The following is an 18,729-nucleotide window of genomic DNA, read 5'->3' on the forward strand; positions in this document are numbered from 1 at the left end:
CAACGGTAGCATAATGAGTGTCCCTAAATGTTAACCAAAGCACTGAGAACTTTGTAAGTGTATAGACAGTTTATTAAAAAGATAGATTATAAAGACAGTCACGTTCTTGTATACAGGCAGCCAACGTCTTGGGAGCTACTGTCTTTTCCAATAGGAATACTTGGAATTGATGGTGGTGGTAAATATTCATGAAAAAGGACAAGTTTGTGAACAGGCAACACAGATTTTGATAATGAACAACTAAACACGTTACACACTTAAATACAAACTTATATGTGTTGTACGAATTGTTTCGGTGCTTGAAATGACTTTACCAAAGTCTTAGGTTATATATGATTGAATTAACACAAAAAAAATGTCTGAAATGAAATTTTGGAATATCGCTTTATGAGTAGGAGTTTTGTCAAACATCGTTTGGACGCGCCGGTGCGTCTTTCATCCTCAAAGGGTTAAAGAGGGACTCTAAAACCATTGCTTGAAAGGACGACCGTGACAGTGCTTCCAGGAACCTTTGGCCTTTGAGAGTTCTTACAAAACTGCTTTCATGAAAAGTTCTCAAACCACAACAATGCTTAACCCTTGTTTTGTATTCCCGTTGACCATGCAACTTTGTGTTTTTCTGGGTCGAAATTTCAACATTTTGTTGTTCATGTTCTACACTGTCCTCAACATTTTTGTCGATTTTATTCCAGTTTTTTTGTCACTTTTTGTGTGTTTTTTAAAATATGTTTTTGTCAATTTTTTAATAAGTTTTTTGTCGCTTTTTCCAATGTTTTTTTCTCACTTTATCACTTTTTTAACAAGTTTTTGTCACCTTTGGCGATGTTTTTGATGGGGTTTTTTTTGTCACTTTTTTCAGCGTTTTATAAGAATATGTTTTTGTTGATTTTGTTCCTGCGTTTCTGTAGCTTTTTCCAATGTTCTTTTGTCATAGTTCTGATATAGAAAGTTTTTGTAAATGGGTCAAATTTGACCCGAGGACAACAGGAGGGTTAAGTAACACTGAAAACAAAGGGGTCCTTCATCCTTGGAAGGGTTTCTGGAAAAACACTTTTGGAATTGTTTCATGAACCTGGACATTTTTCTAGAACCAACCAACAATCCTTGAGACTGAAGAACATCTGTTAAAGACGTTGACTGTGCCTCTAGCACCCTCTGACGATAAATGGTTAATCAGGTATATTCTTTGTGCAACAGCTTCATGAAAGAATAATGAACCTCACCAACCTCAGAAGGCTCACTGACAAACCTGTTTCCTAAAACATAGATCTAATCTGACGATACTTCTAGGAACTGATGCGATAGACTCTAAAACCCTAGAACGTTCTTAGAAAACCTGACTTTAAAAGTTATCACACCCTGATGCTAATTCAAGGAATCTTTGACAATTGGAGTTCTTAGAAAATGGTCTTTACTAAGGCTTTTCAAACTACCAAATTGCCTTTAGGGGCATCCAAAAATACAGGGTTCTCCATCCTCATATAGCTCCAGAAAAACCTTTGTAATTGTTTCTCAAAACCTCTAATTTAACCTTGATTTAAACAATTGACACTTCATAAAAGACATATTGGCCTGGTTGTTCCTGAGAAGATTGTTTGGATCTGAAGGTCTAGAAAACCCCCTAACATATAAGCAGGTGTTCCAAATCATCCAAACATTCTTAGAAAACTCTTCTTTTAAAGGTTGTCAAACCCTTATGGTGCTTAAGGAACTTTTGATAACCCTTCATGAACTGGATGTCCTTAGAAAACCGCCTTCATGAATGTGTCTCAATCCACAAGCGACCTCAGAATCCTAAAGGTGTACTCAGATTAGAGTGCGGATTGGGCCGCATTTTTCTGTCCGAGCCTGGACCGCGTCCGACAGAGCAGTAACCAAGCCCGGCCTGAGCCCGACAAGCATTAAGATATTTATGTCCGCCCGACCCGAGCCCGACACAGTTAAAATCTCATTTTTTTTGGAAATAACTCTAACTTTTATTGAGAAACTGTAGGAAGGCATTCAGAAATGTCAACAAATGAGCGCAGCAGCGCACAAGGGGCAACAAGCGCACGTTAATAAGCTGTTTAATTTAAAATGTTCAATGCCTTATCGCGCTGATGTGACCGAGCCCGACCCGAACCTGAACATCATGTCTAAATATCTGTCCGAACCCGACCCGGCCTGTCGGATACCGCCAGGTGCCGACGGGCTCGGTTATCCATCCTTTAACTCAGATTAAAGACAAAGGTCATTTTAGATGAGGCGATCTGAGGTAGGAAGACATTTTTGCTCATTACAGCTTGTAATGGGGGTGGCAGTAGCTCAGTCAGTAGGGAGTTGAGTTGGGAACCGGAGGGTTGCTGGTTCAAGTCCCCATACGGACCAAAGTATGGTGGTGGACTGGTAGCTGGAGAGGTTCCAGTTCACCTCCTGGGCACTGCCAGGTTGCTCTTGAGCAAGGCACTGAACCCCCAACAGCTCGGGCGCCTTTCCATGGGCAGCCCCCTCACTCTGACATCTCTCCATTAGTGCATGTATAGGTACTGAGCATGTGTGTGTAATTCAGGCCTGTGTGTAATAACAACAGAGTGAAAACATTGTAATTTCCCCTTGTGGGATTAATAAAGTATACATTACATTGCTAAAAATATCATGATTTCCTCCATTTAATATCAGCATTTCAGGATTTTGGACAGTTTGTGGGACATCATTTTAGAACAACCACTTATTTTTGACACTTCAATCAAAATACTGATAAAAAATAGGTGTTAGTTGTAGCCTTAGGTGTAACCACGTAACCATATGTGTAACTACACGTGTCTCCATAACCAGCCCTGTCTGTTTTTTAAATCTTTTCTTTTATTTCAACAATCAGCTGGCATATGAAAGCAACAACGTCCGAATTTTTTTTTTTAACAACAACAAGACTGTCTCAATCCTAGAAAAACTCCTTGAAAGAAAGAAAGTTTTCTAACCTCAACTCTACTTCCGACAGTCTCTGCATTTCTCTGAGGAACCCTGCGGTGACATTTTTTCCCTGGACAACGGACATTAAAACAGGCTCATTGGATGTGAGGCGGACCCCCAGACCAACCGCCGCTCATTAGAGTGTGCTGGCTGCAGAGGTACAAAAGGTGGAGGAGGGTAGGTCAGCCCACTCTGCTGTATGAAGCCTATAGAGAAGTTGATGAGCCAGGAGGACCAAATCCCTGCTAATCCACAACGCCGAAAGACAAAGAGGAAACACAAATAAACTTGATTACAAGCTGAGAGCTAACAGGAACCAGGATGTTCCGATGGACTATTAGCTACTACCACGCTACTTCTTTACAGTCCAAAAACAAAAACTACTCCTATTTCTTAAAAGTGATAAAAACTATTTGCCAAAGTTGACAGTAAATGAGACAATGACCATGTCGAGATAACAAGATGCTACAAAAATTGTGTCCACTCCATATTGAATCTTTTAAGGAATTCCTAAAAATGTAAATGCTCCGAAAAGAATACTTTAATAGTGCAAATAAGGCACACGTTTCGGCCCACAATTTGGCCTTCCTCAGGTGTATTTGATTGTAGTGACCCATGACACTTATCTGTTGTCATGACATCACATGGTCAGAGGTTCATGTGATATGTGAAAAATAAACATACCACGTGATACCACAGATGACAAAAACACTGGCCGCACTGCTGCACTACAGACAACTAGAGTGTCAAAGCTTAAAAATGGTTACAATTAGGTGAAAAAGATAATGTCGAGCCAACAATTGAGGCAGACACTTTTTCACTATTTGTGATCTGCGCGCTCATTTCTTATGTCTCTATTGGCAGATTACAAATAAGTGTGACTCTACAACTTATAGTATATAGTATATAATGTTCAATACAGATTATATATATATATATATATATATATATATATATATATATATACCTTTATACCTTTATTTATCCAAGTAAATCGACTGAGAACAATTTCTCATTTGCAACGACGACCTGTCACATTCACACAGTTACACATTCATACCTGGAAGCTGCCCAGTACAACCAGAGTCTGATCTGCTGGCCACTGAGCAGCTCCACTGGAGCAGTTGGGGTTAAGGGCCTTGCTCAAGGGCACCTCAGCGGTGGTAATGAGGGAGGGACAAGTGCTGCTCTTTCACTTTCCCCACCCACATTTTATCCTGTAGGTCTGGGGATTGGTCCCAAGCTCACTTCCTTAACCCCTAGGCCACCACTGCCCCATCATCTGTTCATCATCTTTTTTGAACTAAAACCATCACCAGCCACCTTTTATATTAGCTTTATAGACAGCAAAATAGGAATGCACAGTATGTGACTTGTTAAAATTTGTGCCTTTCCCCCATAAAATTCACCAGCACTGCTAAATCACTAAAATGACCTTATTCCTTAAAAGCTAAAATCTCCCAACTGAAATCAGACTGTTGCCAAAAATAAAATAAGAAATTATATTTCAACGCCCACCTACTCATTTTTTTCCCAGAGCTTTCAAACACGTAGACCTTAACTTGAGATCTTTAAATTTAAATTTATTGTACTATGTCCAAAGTCAAGAATTATTTAGTAGTAGCCTGTTAGGCACGACGCAAAGCCGAGTGAAGTGAAAATAAATTAATAAATGGCGGCATGCGATTAATACGATTAAAATAAATTAACGCATTATGCTCGACCCTTAATCGCATCGCGATTAACGCGTTAATGCTGACAGCCCTAATTAAAACCCATCGATACCCAATAAAAATCACAAAGGCATAAAATACACTGTAATACAGTCAACACATGCATCCACCTAAACATTACACCTAACCTAAGCCTAACCCTCGTACTATGTGCTTATTTCTGTCCTTATAAAGCCATTTGATTCTTGTATAGTGTGAAAGCAACGATGAAACACACATAATGACATTTTCAAGCACTTTTTCTTTCGTCTGTTTTTCCTCCCTTCCGTATTTGATCCTGAATGTGTCTGAAAAACACACAGAACAAACTAAAAAAACACATTCAATTGGGCAGATTTACAAGCTATAGAAACTTCTCTCTCTGCGTTTGGATGAAGGCCAGCCTCAGAAACTGAAAGTCAATACGTCTCATCGGCATCTCAGTCTTCACAAAAGGGCCGCTTCTCAATCTCTTCACTTCACATAATGTCACACTATCAGGGTTTTTTAAAGGCCATGGCTATTATTTTTACCTTTTCTACCAGCGTGTTCATTGACCAGTGTTTTACAGAACAAGGCCAGCACATGACACAGCTCGATACAAAACCAGAGAGAGCAAACAATCATAAAATATGATCCAAAACCAGAGACACACTTACTGTGTGTGTAGAAATAGTGGATTTTGTTGGACTCGCCTACACAGTAGAAGCCCACAAAGCAACACCACTTAGTATTCTGGTCATGTCTGCCTCCTCGAAGCCCAGAACGACTCTCAGACCTGTAGGGTTTTTGTTTTTTTTGTGTCTTTACACTACATAAGCATTTATGTTATGTGTTTTGTTTTTTTTCCCATTGCTAATTTCCTACATACTTTATTTTTCAATTATATGATAGGGGTACTTTGGGATGGGTTTCGATAGCCGGTTCCATTTTGGATCCGGTTCCCGGTTGGCAAATTACCAACCCGTTCTCACTCCCAACTCGTCGCAGACTGACGCTCGGTCAGTGACTCTCAGCGTCAGATACGACGCAAAAATCACCCTTTAGTGTCTGTATGGAACGCACCGGGCAGAGCAGCAGCTCGACCGCGGTACTGTAAGATGAGTATAAGTATTAGATAAGTATTAAGAGTGACAACGGTACGGAGTAGTATGAAAGACCGAATATCCATGTAAGAAGGTTGGTTGGGGTGGTGGATGGGTCAAACTACACAGGACTTTTACCCAGTAGACCGGGGTTTGTGTCCCGTTCTTGTTCTACGTGTCAGGACATAACATGCGCCAACAACACCAAGACAAATTCCTTGTATGCGTAAAAAACGTACTTGGCAATAAAACCTTTTCTAATTCTTCTGATTCTGATTAAACGTAAGTCCCGATGTAGCTCTCTGGCCAACAAATCACTTAGAGTCTTTTATTCCTAATATATATTGTTTGGACTCTACAGGCAAGTGCAAAGACAAAAACACTGGTAATCACAGGCACCACTCCGTGGGTGCTTCCGGGCCTGAGCACCCACAGATAAAGCAGAGGACCCAGCCTACAGTGGCAGTCATATTTCAACACGCTTGGTCGGGACTCTTGGCATCACATGATGACGCTCTGGGTCGGGACATACGTTTAACTGACAATAGTGGGACAGTTAGGTTTGGGAAAAGATCGTGGGTGGGGTTACAAAATGTACGTTTCAGTGACACGCAAAAGACAAGAACGGGATACGAACCCCTGGTCTCCTGAAAGTCCAGTGTAGTTTGACCCATCCACCACCCCCAACCAACCTCTTTATGCAGATTTTCGGTATTTCATAGTACTCGCTACCTTTGTCTCTCTTTAAACTACGTCGGCGCCCCGGTCAAGCTGCTGCTCTGCCCGGTGTGTTCCATACAGACGCTAAAGGGTGATTTTTGCGTCGGTATCTGACGCTGAGAGCCACTGACCAAGCGTCGGGAATGAGAACGGGCTGTTAGGTGCATTTTGCATGCAGACAAATCAGCAATTTATTTTGTTGATATTAACGGAATAATAAAGAAGAAAATTAATTCCTTAACACAGCCCCCCAGTGAGAAGCAGGATGAGTCAAGACAGGGTTAATACTGTAAATCTCACTGAATAGTGACTGAATATGGCTTAGATGCTGAGTGAAATAAAAAACAGTATATATATATATATATAGATGTATTCATTCTCCACAGAACAAAATACCTAAAATATTTGATAAGGGATTCAAAGAGAGAATTTAGGAAGGAACAATAGGAAGCTTCCTTCCTCCAGTGGCTGACAGAGAGGAAGCTTATTTGTGAGGCGCACTAAGAAACAACACAGTCATATCTTCTGATCAATACAAGGCAGCAGTGTAAGGGAGAGTTCTGCATTTTCCTTTTTCCTTAATGACTTCTTCCATGTTAATGTTCACCTTAATTAGTTTAATAAAGTTGAAATGTAGCACACCAAAAAAAGGGACAACAGCAACAGCAGTAAACACAGAGAAGGGAGCAGAGAAGCAAATGAAAGGGGAAACGAGAGAAAAGAGAAGGAAAGGGAGAGAAAAGAATTGGAGAGTAGAGGAAAAGAGGAGAGGAAAGGGAGGAAAGAGGAAGAAATAAAGGGATAAGTGACAATATCAACATCCGTCAGTTTATCCTGACCATTTTTTTGATTGCGTCGATTTGATGTTTGGTAATATTTTATTTAATAATCTTTATTGTGTTAGAGGTTTTTTGGATTCATTAAGAGGGAAACAATCAGACATGAAGTTGTTCTAAGAGTCAACGCTGATGTCTTGACTTTCTTTTGACTGATTATTTCAATTTGAATGTTAGTCATTTTAATTTCATTTGATTCTTTTAAATTGTATGTTATTCAGATTCCCCAAAAGTAAGAATAACATTTTTTTTTTTTTTAAATGTTGGCATCTAGGCATCTCTTTCTTTTGATGGATTTTGTCCATCACATCTGACACCTGTCAGGTATTGGTTTCCATTCAAGCCGATGGAGTTGTTCTAGGAGTCGATGTCGACGTCTAGACTCTTTCTTTCAGAGAGTCGTGTCGAGGCTTTCTCGGTGTGAAAGGAAACACTTGGAAGACGTGATCTCCTCTGACATCCATATAATGAGTCCATTTTAATAAACTATGTGACTAATAGTGCGATTTGACGAGGATGGCAAGATGACGGGAGGAAAGAAAGAGAGGAGAGAGAAGAAAAAGAGGTGGGGAGGAGGATGGATAGAAGGAGGGTTAAACCCTCTCTTCCTGCATGCTGTGTGTGTGTGTGTGTGTGCGCGCGTGCGTGCGTGCGTGCGTGCGTGCGTGCGTGTGCGTGCGATGGGGGAGGGTTTAACTGTGCAGACATGAATCATTCTGAGCAATTCAAGCGTTTCCATGACACCGCTGGGCACCAGTCCAGAAGTTTCTACAAAGTCTGAAAGGTGCGACACACACACGCTCACACACGCGCGCGCACACACACACACACACACACACACACACACACACACACACACACTCAAACAGACACTGAATTTGAAATCATCTATATATTTATTCATGGCGTTGTCTTCCCGTGTAAAGCGTAAAAATTTTTGAGGATCAACGTTAATTTAACAGACGATGGTTGATGAGTAACTGTCGTCTAACAGAAAAACGCCCCCCCCCCCCCCCACACCACACACACACACACACACACACACACACACACACACACACACACACACGTCCTTCACTCCCAGCAGGCATTGATTTCTTGGCACCGGAGAGAGTGAATACATCAAACAACAGATGAACGTATACGAGCGTCGAGAACGACTCGAGAGATGCAGCATCCAGCTCACATCTGTCGACTCCTACCTTCAGACATATCAGAGCAGATCAGACTGCTGATTGGACCATCATTCTGATTCTCTCTTTTTTTAAGTTTGACTCTATATATGGGAGCCTGTCACTCAAAAGTATCAATGTTTGTGAATCAAAGTATTGGGAGTGAATGTGGTTATTTCATCTAACAGAAACAGTCTTTTGGATTGGCTTCTCCAAATCTAACACAGGGTTGTTCTCTTATTTTCTGCATTGAAAAAGTATTTAGGTTTTAGTGTCCAAACACTGGTGTTAGCAGGTGTTCATCTTTAAAAATCCAGTGTGTAACAGAACTTCAATTTGATATGATCGCAGTTGAACGGAGCACTAATGCAAAGACATAGAAAACGGCATGCAGCCGCCACGCAACTGACACACAATAGAAATGCCACGCTCGCGCCATGCAGGCAGTGTGCAACCGGCCTACGGGGGCAGTAAGTGAGGTCTAGTTCATGAACCTCGAGGGGAGTCCATTCTGTTATAAAAAGCATCCTGTAACTGCAGTGTAACCATCCACATATCAAAGCTGCAATCTAAGTTTGAGGCCAAACTCGGTTTCCTTTACAGAAACCGCTCCACTTTTCACCACTTCTGCCAAACTCACTCTCATTCAAATGACAATTCTACCCATGTTAGATTATGGTGACACTATATACAGGGTTGCTTGCAAGACCACTCTATCAAAACTCGACACGCTTTACCATTCCGCTATCAGGTTTGCTACAAATGCCCCCTTCAATACACACCACTGCACCCTATATTCATCTGTCAACTGGCCCTCCCTTCACACTCGCCGTAAGATTCACACGTTCAATTTCATTTACAAGAACCTTCTCGGCCGATAACCTCCTTACTTAGGTCACCTGCTGCAGCCAAAGTCTGTCACATACAACACCCGGTCCTCACTTCATCTTCAATTAAGCATTCCCAAAACCAAACTCTGCCTCTGGCCTCGCATCTTTTCAATCTGCTGCCGCTCCCGACTGGGATGCTCTGCAAAAGATTCTCAAACTGAACAAAATAATTTCCATTTCATCCTTCAAAACCATCATATATCATCCTTGTTCACGGACATACGCAGTTGCTTCTCTGCATAATCATTTTTCCAGCTAAATGTTTGAATGGTTTCTCTCTCTTAGTCACACATGTACCTGTGCACTTATCTCGTTGTGTTTGTTTTCTGTGTAGTATTTCATTTTATGTCATTTCTAAACTGTATGTATTTCTAATGTATTTATTATCTAGCCCTCCTTCCCTTTCCCTAAATGGCAATGTCAGGCCGCTATTATAAATAAGAACCTGTTCTTAATGACTTGAAAAAAAATCTTTCTGCGTAAAATCGTCTGCATCAAACATTAAAATGGAGTTTGTTTGGGCACCTGGGTAGCTCACCTGGTAGAGAACACAGCCATATAAAGAGGCTCAGTCCTCGACGCAGCGGCCACGGGTTCAACTCCGACCTGTGGCCCTTTGCTGCATGTCTTTCCCCCTCTCTCTCCCATTTCAAGTATAAGCTGTCCTGTCGCAAATAAAGGCCTAAAACGCCCAAAAAATAATCCCAAAAAAAAAAGAAAGAAATGGAGCAGTGCAGCGCAAACCCCGACGCAAGTGTCTTTGCTAGTTTGAGACCGACGCAGTTGTCAGTTTCCCGTCCAGCGCCCGCGTCGTTTAAATAGCAAATGCACCTGCATCCATCTTTGCGTACTGGTCTTACAGGGAGGTGTGTTCAGGTGCATTCTTGGCGTATTGCTATCTTGAGGCAGCGGGAAGTGGTCGCGCCATTGACCAACAAAAACCTGGTCTAAAGTCAATAACGCAGCATTTCATTGTTATTTTAACAGCAAATTAGTAAAATGTGCCTAGGCTTATGCATAGCGTGCGCACACTATGCTTGTTACACACAGGGAAGCGCAGCAGCACACAAACATGCAAAAGATTACAAATAAAAATATGACATGCAAATCCGCCATCATAACAGCAATGCGCCAAGGTCCAAACGCGCCTGGCTTTTAAAGATAATGGGAGATGACACTCTGATTGGTTACACTCTGTTACGCCCAAAACACACCTATGAATTGATGAAGACACTAAGTCTTTGAACCATGCGCCCGGAGCACGGACCCTTTTTTCCGCCGTTTAACTAGCAAAACTAGCCCTAAACGTACCTACGCCAGGCGCTTCACGCTATGCCCTTAGGTCATTAAAATAGGGCCCGAGATGGTTGTAGAAAACTACTTTACACAGAAAGTAAAGACATTTGTATTGCTTCAAATGTGACAATATGTAATAATACAGAGACAAATAGTAGCTTTGGGTTACATCCCTTACAGTATACTGTACATGATACAGACATTAGTGTTTTCATTCCATAATGGCTTAAAGTGCACTCTATAGGCAGAGTGCACTCACACTGAGAATTCAGACCCTCCAAAAATGGACCAAGGTAAATATAGTGCACTGGGAAAAAATGAGGGAGTGATGGACACAGCAACATCCTCTCAAATGTTGAATGTGCTCTTGATTGATGCTATCGTCCCACGCAAGCTTTGGACAAAGGAAGTGGAGGAGCTACTGCATGCTAAATAATAAATTGGTGGAGTGTTGGTGATGCAGCAAACAAAATGTAAGTATAAAATATTTCGAAAGAAAAAAAAAAAAAACGTTCTGCTCTCATTCTGCAATGTTTAATTGGGTTTCCAAAGCTGCAGTTTGACTGACATCTGTGCTGTTAGAACAGTGAAGTACAGTCAGGGCAAACTTTATTTATACAGCACCAATATCACACATTTGCCCTTAAAGGGATTTACAACCTGCGGCCATTGATTTCTTGCACACTGACCAATAACAATATATTATTCAATATATTATTAATATATTATTATACAGTGCACACTGTATTGCTACTATTACTATGTAATCTGGTACTGGCACACAGTTAGATACAGGGCAGCAACTAATGATTATTTTCATTGTCGATTAATCTGTTGATTTTTTCGCGATTAATCAATTAGTTGTTTGGTCTCTAAAATGTTAGAAAATGGTGAAAAATGATGGTCAGTGTTTCCTAAAGCCCAAGATGACGTCCTAAAATGTCTTGTTTTGTCCTCAACTCATATGTATTAAGGAGTGAAGAAACATTATTCCAACATAAGAAGATGGAATCAGAGAATTCTTACTTATTTATTTCAAAAAATGACTCAAACTGATTCTTTTAATAATTGATAACCAATCAATTCATCTCTGCAGCTCTACTTAGATAGCCTTTGGTGAGAAGTATTTCTCTCCAAAATCTCAACCTTTTAGGAACTAATGCTTGTTTTCAGTTTGGCAATTATTCTTTGAGAGAATCTAAAATGGCGAAAGGGCATACATGTAATGTATCTGATAACGTGTGATAAAGTGTTGTTCACTCAGGGCTCACCTGGTTAAGTGTGCGCCCCATATACTAAGGCTCCGTCCTTACTGTAGCGGCCCGGGTTCGAGTCCGACCTGCGGTCCTTTGCTGCATGTCGGCCCACCCCTTCTCCTCCCTTTCCTGTCATCAGCTATTCTATCAAATAAAGGCCAAAAAAGCCCCCCAAAAAAAAATCTCTAAAGAAACACAAAAAGTTTTTTTTTTCTACGCAGACATTTCAAAATAATACATTTTAAAGCTGTAATTGCAATACCGCAATACCATGGAACCATGCTTTTGCTGAATGTTATCATACCGTTAGAATCTTGTACCGGCCCATGACTATTTACAAGTATATTTTTCTATAAGACACTATATTTGCAAGTATGTTTCAGAAACAGAGTTGGTTTGTCCGTGTGGTTACACTTGTTCCCTGTTCATGTGAGTGAGACCCAAAGAATGGTCCCCCCCTCCCTTGTTACCAAACAGCCTTCATTATCCAACCCCCCCACCCCCCCATCCTATCACACTCAGTCACCCCTCCTCCACCCTGGAATCAATAGATAACAAACACAAACAACAGTGAGCCGACAAACATGGTGAGATCACCAAACCCTGCGAAACAGCAGGACTTCAACAGGAAAAACTATATTTCAAATGAATATTCCAAAGCAGCATGGTGTGTGTGTTTGAGTGGCACTGCAAAAAAAAGGATTCAAAGAAATATATATTGTTCAGGGTGTCTTTGAGTTATAATGAAGAACATAAATGTATTTATTTTTTTGGGGATTTTAGGGATTTTATCTTACTCCAATTTCTACATTGTCTTTCACGAAGCTTCGGTTTCGTGAAGAAAAAAAACGCCGATTTGCAGTACAGAGTGTGTATGCCGCGCGAGTGTGTCGCCGTGTTTTGTGTGTGTGTGTGTGTGTGTGTGTGTGTGTTGGTCTCAGACAAAACAGGGCTGCTGAAATGCGGCAGGCACTGCAGATTTTTGTTGGCTGGCTGACAGCGGCGTGCTGGTGCCAAGCCCCGACGGCGGAAACGACTAAAAGACGCATAAGGCTGGCATTAGAGCCCCGAATCGTCTCTCCCCCTCCATCCATCCCTCCTTCTCTTTTCTCCTTCTCTTTTTTCTCGCATCATGGCACAGGGTTTACTTTGGTCGGGGTCTGACTCGATTTGGCAAACATTCACCCATCCGTGAATTTATCAATATCTTTATTTCACTCTAATCTGATGGGAGGGGAGTAGAAAACATGGCACCTGAAACACTGCAGGATGTTGACCGCTTACCGATTGATTTTTCACCTTGTTCCGTGCTCCAGTTTAACCCCCCCCGTCCTCCCTTCATAAGTGTCGCCGAATGAGAATTTTGGAGGATTTGATTCTTTCCAGGGTTTGTATTTTTTCCCCCACCATATCTGCAGCTATTGTCTTGAGGATTTCGGGCAACACTTCCACAAAAAAAAACAAAAAAAACCTTGGACACAATAGCATCTGGAGTTACATCCGTGAGGCACTGAGCCCATGTTCCTCCTAAAACCTAAAACAAATGAAGAAAAACAGCATACTCCAATTATGGTCCCAAGACAATAAAAACACGGTGAAAGAAAGAGAGAGAGAGAAAAAAATCTCCTGTAAAACATTCAGGATTACCTAAAACTAAAAGCCCGATTCTGTGTTCGGAGTCCATTATTGATGGAACAATATTTAGCTGCCGAGTAAACAAAGGCGGGGATGCTCCAGTCGCAGCTGTTAACTGTGTTTCTGTATTGTTTCGGCAGACAGATGACGACTGCTAATGTTGAATTAAAAAGGTTCTTAGAGGTGGATTTAACGCGTTTCCTCTTGTCTTCGGGGTTGAGACGGAAGGCGAGCGACGCGGGGAGACAAAGGGAGAGGTAGCAAACGGGAGAAAAGGTGTGAAATTCTGAATTAGCAGCACAATATGGAAGTATTAAAGTGCAGCACAATGAGCGGTGAGAGCCACACGGCAGTGTTGTTCACCGACGCTGTCTGACTAAATAAAGACACAGCGTTCAAGCTCGCTGTGTGTCACACAGGAAAAGGCCGGGAAACACCAACATGGCTCATTTTCATGGTATAAACAGAGATACAGAACACTCCCAGTCTCACACTAGCCACTAAAATATCATAAAAGATCACACACTGAATTATATATACAGTTTTCTTAACCCTTTGCATTCTAGGTTCATGTGGAGTTACCACAAATGCCATACATATGTATATTGTTATTTTCAGGACACATTTGGCTTTTTTAAGCCAAGGACCCCATTACTGAAAGAGAGATGGAGCAGGGACCCCTTACTACATAATGTATGAAATGAAGTTGCATATTAAACTAGGCCTACAATAACATATAGGGCACCCTAAAGCCTTTATACATACCTTTTTAGTGCCTAGAATACTAAGCTATTAAAATATTAATTGTTGGCATGATTTTATAAATCATGTTATAATGTTAAACATACATGTGGCACAGTGAATCCTTAGGATGAACTGGATCTGTGGGTGACTACCTTACCTATAGGCCATTAAGCCTATCATCAGTGGGGTTTATATTTGCTAATAATATGTGGGGATTATGTTTAGACATTTAAATTATTTATTTTTTAATTCAAAAATTGACAATAATTTGGAGGCCCCCCTTGAGTGACTAGGAGTCCCAGACCCCCTGTTGAAGATCTCTGGTATAATACATGTTCTAGGTAGGGCTGAAACTACACTGTAAACCCGAAAAGTCCTGCTAACTTATAAATTGTACGAACCAAACAATTAAAATCCGTCGCAAAGTATATATATATATATAATATATTAATAGTACTTAAAGTGCTCATATTATGTGATGTTACTTGGGTACAGTACAGAACTGGAGTAAATCTTGTTTCTTTAATATGTGACATAAAGTTGATTGGCTTTGCTGTATGGAAGGTTTTTGGTGATTTTTCAAGCAATATCATCGGCTTTGTCATTTTGTTCATTTGGTGCATTTTGTTCAGTAGCTTTACAAATTAGCCTACCTTAATTATATTTCAAGTAAACAACTTACTGAAGTCAAATAACGTGGTTTCTGTGTTGCCAGACAAGTTTAAGGCTGCACTGATCACTTCTTGTACGGCCCGGATAACAAGTGACAGGTTAAGAAGGCAGATCCATTGACCCTTTGTGATTATCCTTCCTTTAATATTAGTCTAAACAATTCATAATTTCTGCTTTTTTTAACTCAAGAATTAGATATAATTTCCTACAGATGAGATTTATTGACCATGAATTCCAAAAAAAACTAAGACTAGTAATAAGATGATGTTAGTGGTGTTTAGACACAGAAGTGAAAAGAAGCGTTAAATGTCTCAAAAAAGCGGCAAAAACATTTTAAAAAAGGGCCACAAGTGTCGAAAAAAAGAGACAATAAATTAGAAAAAGTGAAAATGTTCAGTTTTGGCCCGGGAGGACGATGCATGGCCGAATGGAAGACAACACAAGGGTTAATGACTCTGATCTATGGTAGTGGATGGGAGCAGAAACTGTGACAGTGTTTTTCCTGCCTTGTTCCACCTCACTGTCTCTCTCTCTGTGGGAGGAGGAGGGGGGGGAGAGGGGGGGGGCAACCCTGGAGAGATGGATGGTGGGTCAGGTGCTGTCAGACTGGCGGGGTCAAAGGTCAAAGGATCCTGTGGTTCAGAATCACACTCTTGATTTCCTCCTGTCACTGTCACTGCTGTCTATCTCTGATCCTTTCTCTCTCCTCCTCTCCTCTTCCTCCTCCATTCTTCTCTCACCCTGTTCTCCTTTGCTAAAATGATATTTCCTTTTCATTTCCTTTACTCTTCTCTTTTGCTTCTTTCTCCTTATTCAGTTTTTATTTATTTCTTATTTATCTTTTTTATCGTACTTGAAATCTTTTTATTAGGGATAGACCGATTCTTGTCCCTGGGTGATTATCGGGCCGTTTTTTGGCAGTTTGCAGATTATCTGTATCGGTGTTTTTTTTTTTTTTTTTGCCTGATAACTGATAAAGTTAATGAATTAAAAAGTGCGCTACTTTGGCTCCCTACAGCTCTGTGTCTGTCCCTCTGCTTCGGTTCCACTCACCACTGAGTCTGACTTAATGTCCCGCCCACAACACTGTCTGACTATCTATTACTGGGTAAGAGTTTGTAACATTCCAAAATCTTAATTTTGACTTAAAGATTTTCATTTTCACTGTATATGCATATCGGTTCCAAATATCGGTTTTATGAACTAATAATAATCGGTATGGGTATCGGCCTTGAAAAACAAGTATCGACCGATCCCTACTTTTAATGTTAAGTACTTATTGTTTCTTCCTACAATTATGATTGTCGGGGGTAGAAACAGAACCGATATCAACCGTGGCTAAAAAAAAAATAAATAAATAAAAATACCTGAAGATCTGCTAAATCTTATAAAAGTAATGTTTGCTGTTCACGCATGAACAGCCATGATCATTTGACATCACGTTGGATAAATAGGTTTGACCTGGCCTACTGAGTAGGAAATAGAGGTCTTCCCAGACTGCCTGGAATCGTATAAACAAGAACCGACTCTGGACCCGAGTTGGGCCGGACGCAAATCAAAGGCTACTTAGTCGAATTGATCAGCTCAAGATCTCATTTTACCAGGCGCTGGTGTTGTATTCACCCTCTGAGTCAATGTGTGTTTGTCCTGGAGACACCTGCGGTCGCGGCAACTATCACAGAAGCATATTTAAGTTAGGTGTTTATATGTCTGCGGCCAGATTCTGTCACTGCTTCATAAGTCATGGAACTTTACAGGTGTGTAGTTTGTACCAAAATGAAGGCCAAGTTCAAAGATGGGTGGGGATCCGAGCAAGGACCCAGAAGTAGGGGGATAGGAAGTAGAGAAGGACCATTGGCCCCCAGACTTTACGTCACTGGCCCGATTTCAGCTAGTGTGATCCCATTGCAAGATGGCCACTAGTGTTCCTCTGGTTTGAGTAGGTTTTCCATGACTCTGTTTCAGGCTACATTTACATTGCTACGTTTTGGTTTAAAAACCAATATCTTTTGCTAAGTTTACACCTCGCATTCACACTGCTCTGGCGTTTCAGAGCCCCTAAACGGGAGACATTCGAAAACACTTCTGACGCCGTTTTGGTTAGGAATCTGCGGGGTTGTGTTGCCGTCTCACGTTTCACCGCCTGATTGGGTCTTATCGGTCGTGACGTCTCGTTCTCTTAGCCTAAGCTATTGACGTTACCATGGCAACTACCAGCAATGGGTGGAGTATACATGCTGCTTCCTTGTTTACCCAGGCAGGCGCGTGCCCAGTATACGAGAATGTTGATGAGATGTGTGGTTTGGGCATGTCAGTTTAAACAGAGATTAGTTCTTCTCCTGGAGCTAAAAACACTTGTGTGCACGGAGATCGCTTTTGGCTCAAAACTCTGCTTAAAAAACCAAAAGGTAGCAATATAAATGTAGCCTGAGATCAGACTACTACATGTCCTGAGAAAGGCCAATAAACCACTTTTCTTTGGAAATTGATCTTACGTGAATTCAAAGCAAGTGGTGTGTACTCATTCGGTTTCAGATCAGATAAACAATTCTGGACATGTGAAAAACTTCCAGTTTGAATCAAATTTCAGTTTGAATCAAACTCCTACGTAGACATTTTTGGCCCTTTCATCCACATTTCCCTCGTCCTCCAGCCGTTTTCGCTCTCCTGCCATCAATGACAGACCTATCCCTCCCCCTCCTCCACCCTGACTCCCAACCTAATACCTGTATTTAGACAAATGTGGCAGCGTTTGAACACCTGGCCGGCTGTAATATGAGGGGTTTAGCTGTAGATCTGGGAGCTGCATCCCATCGCTGATGTGCTCTGTGAGATTTTAGTGCGACCACCTGGCTGCAGAATAATGACATATCTGCTCCCACACACTGTTCAGTAGCCGGTGATCAGGGCAGCTTCATCACAGCGGGGCAGAGCCCACCTGACATCACACGACGAGGGTGAAGAGAGGAGGGTGGAATCAGACGGACAGCAGGAGAAAGGATGGGGGTGGAAGGAGGGGAGGTGAGATCTGAGCGCCTACGTAGAAACTCAGAGATGACAGTCACCTGCTTTCTTTTAACAAACTAGGAATAACTAAAGTCAATACCCATATCATCTATGATAACTAGAAGGATTCAACTTTGGGCTCCAGTAGGCTTTATCAAAATACACTCACCCACAGGTCAGAAATTAAAATGTGTAGCAAAATGCACTTATAAGCTCAGAGGCTCAAAAACTGAGAAACGACATCCTTCTGGTGCTGCCTGCTGAAAGGCAAAGAAACAAAAAGTATGAGAATAATGATTATTTTTTTGGGCATTTTTAGGCCTTTATTTTCACAGGACAGATGAAGACATGAAAGGGGAGAGAGAGGGAGAACGACATGCAGCAAAGGGCCACAGGTCGGAGTCGAACCCGCAGCCGCTGCATCGAGGAGTAAACCTCTACATATGTGCGCCTGCTCTACCAACTGAGCTAACCCGGCCACAGAATAATTAAATCTCTTATCGTACCTCAATTTCCCTTTGCAAAAAAACATTTATATGATTAACAGCACAGAAGATCGTTGGTTGTCCTCTTCCCTCACTAGAGGAAATTGCCAAGACTACTCTCAAAAGCCACCAAAATTACACAAGACTGTTCTCACCCTGGTCACCCACTGTTTGAACTCTTGCCCTCAGGGAGACGTTACAGATGTCAAAAAACAAGGACTAGTAGATTTAGGAATAGCTTCTTTCCCAAAGTAATAACTATCTTAAATGA

At 41.3% G+C, this 18,729-nt stretch overlaps 1 protein-coding gene and 1 long non-coding RNA gene across 5 annotated transcripts in view; one reads left to right on the forward strand and one right to left on the reverse strand.

The window, feature by feature from the left end:
- LOC118493122 overlaps positions 1-7,283 on the forward strand; it is a 21,482-nt gene extending 14,199 nt beyond the window's left edge. The window contains exon 3 of the long non-coding RNA XR_004895089.1: positions 7,273-7,283. This is a non-coding gene — a long non-coding RNA (uncharacterized LOC118493122). The remainder of the gene's footprint in view (positions 1-7,272) is intronic.
- LOC116034850 (transcription factor 4) overlaps positions 1-18,729 on the reverse strand; it is a 321,332-nt gene that overhangs the window by 177,927 nt on the left and 124,676 nt on the right. The gene's annotated exons all lie outside the window — the stretch shown is intronic.

Source organism: Sander lucioperca, chromosome 14 (assembly GCF_008315115.2).
Source record: "Sander lucioperca isolate FBNREF2018 chromosome 14, SLUC_FBN_1.2, whole genome shotgun sequence".
Classification (NCBI taxonomy): Eukaryota; Metazoa; Chordata; class Actinopteri; order Perciformes; family Percidae; genus Sander; species Sander lucioperca.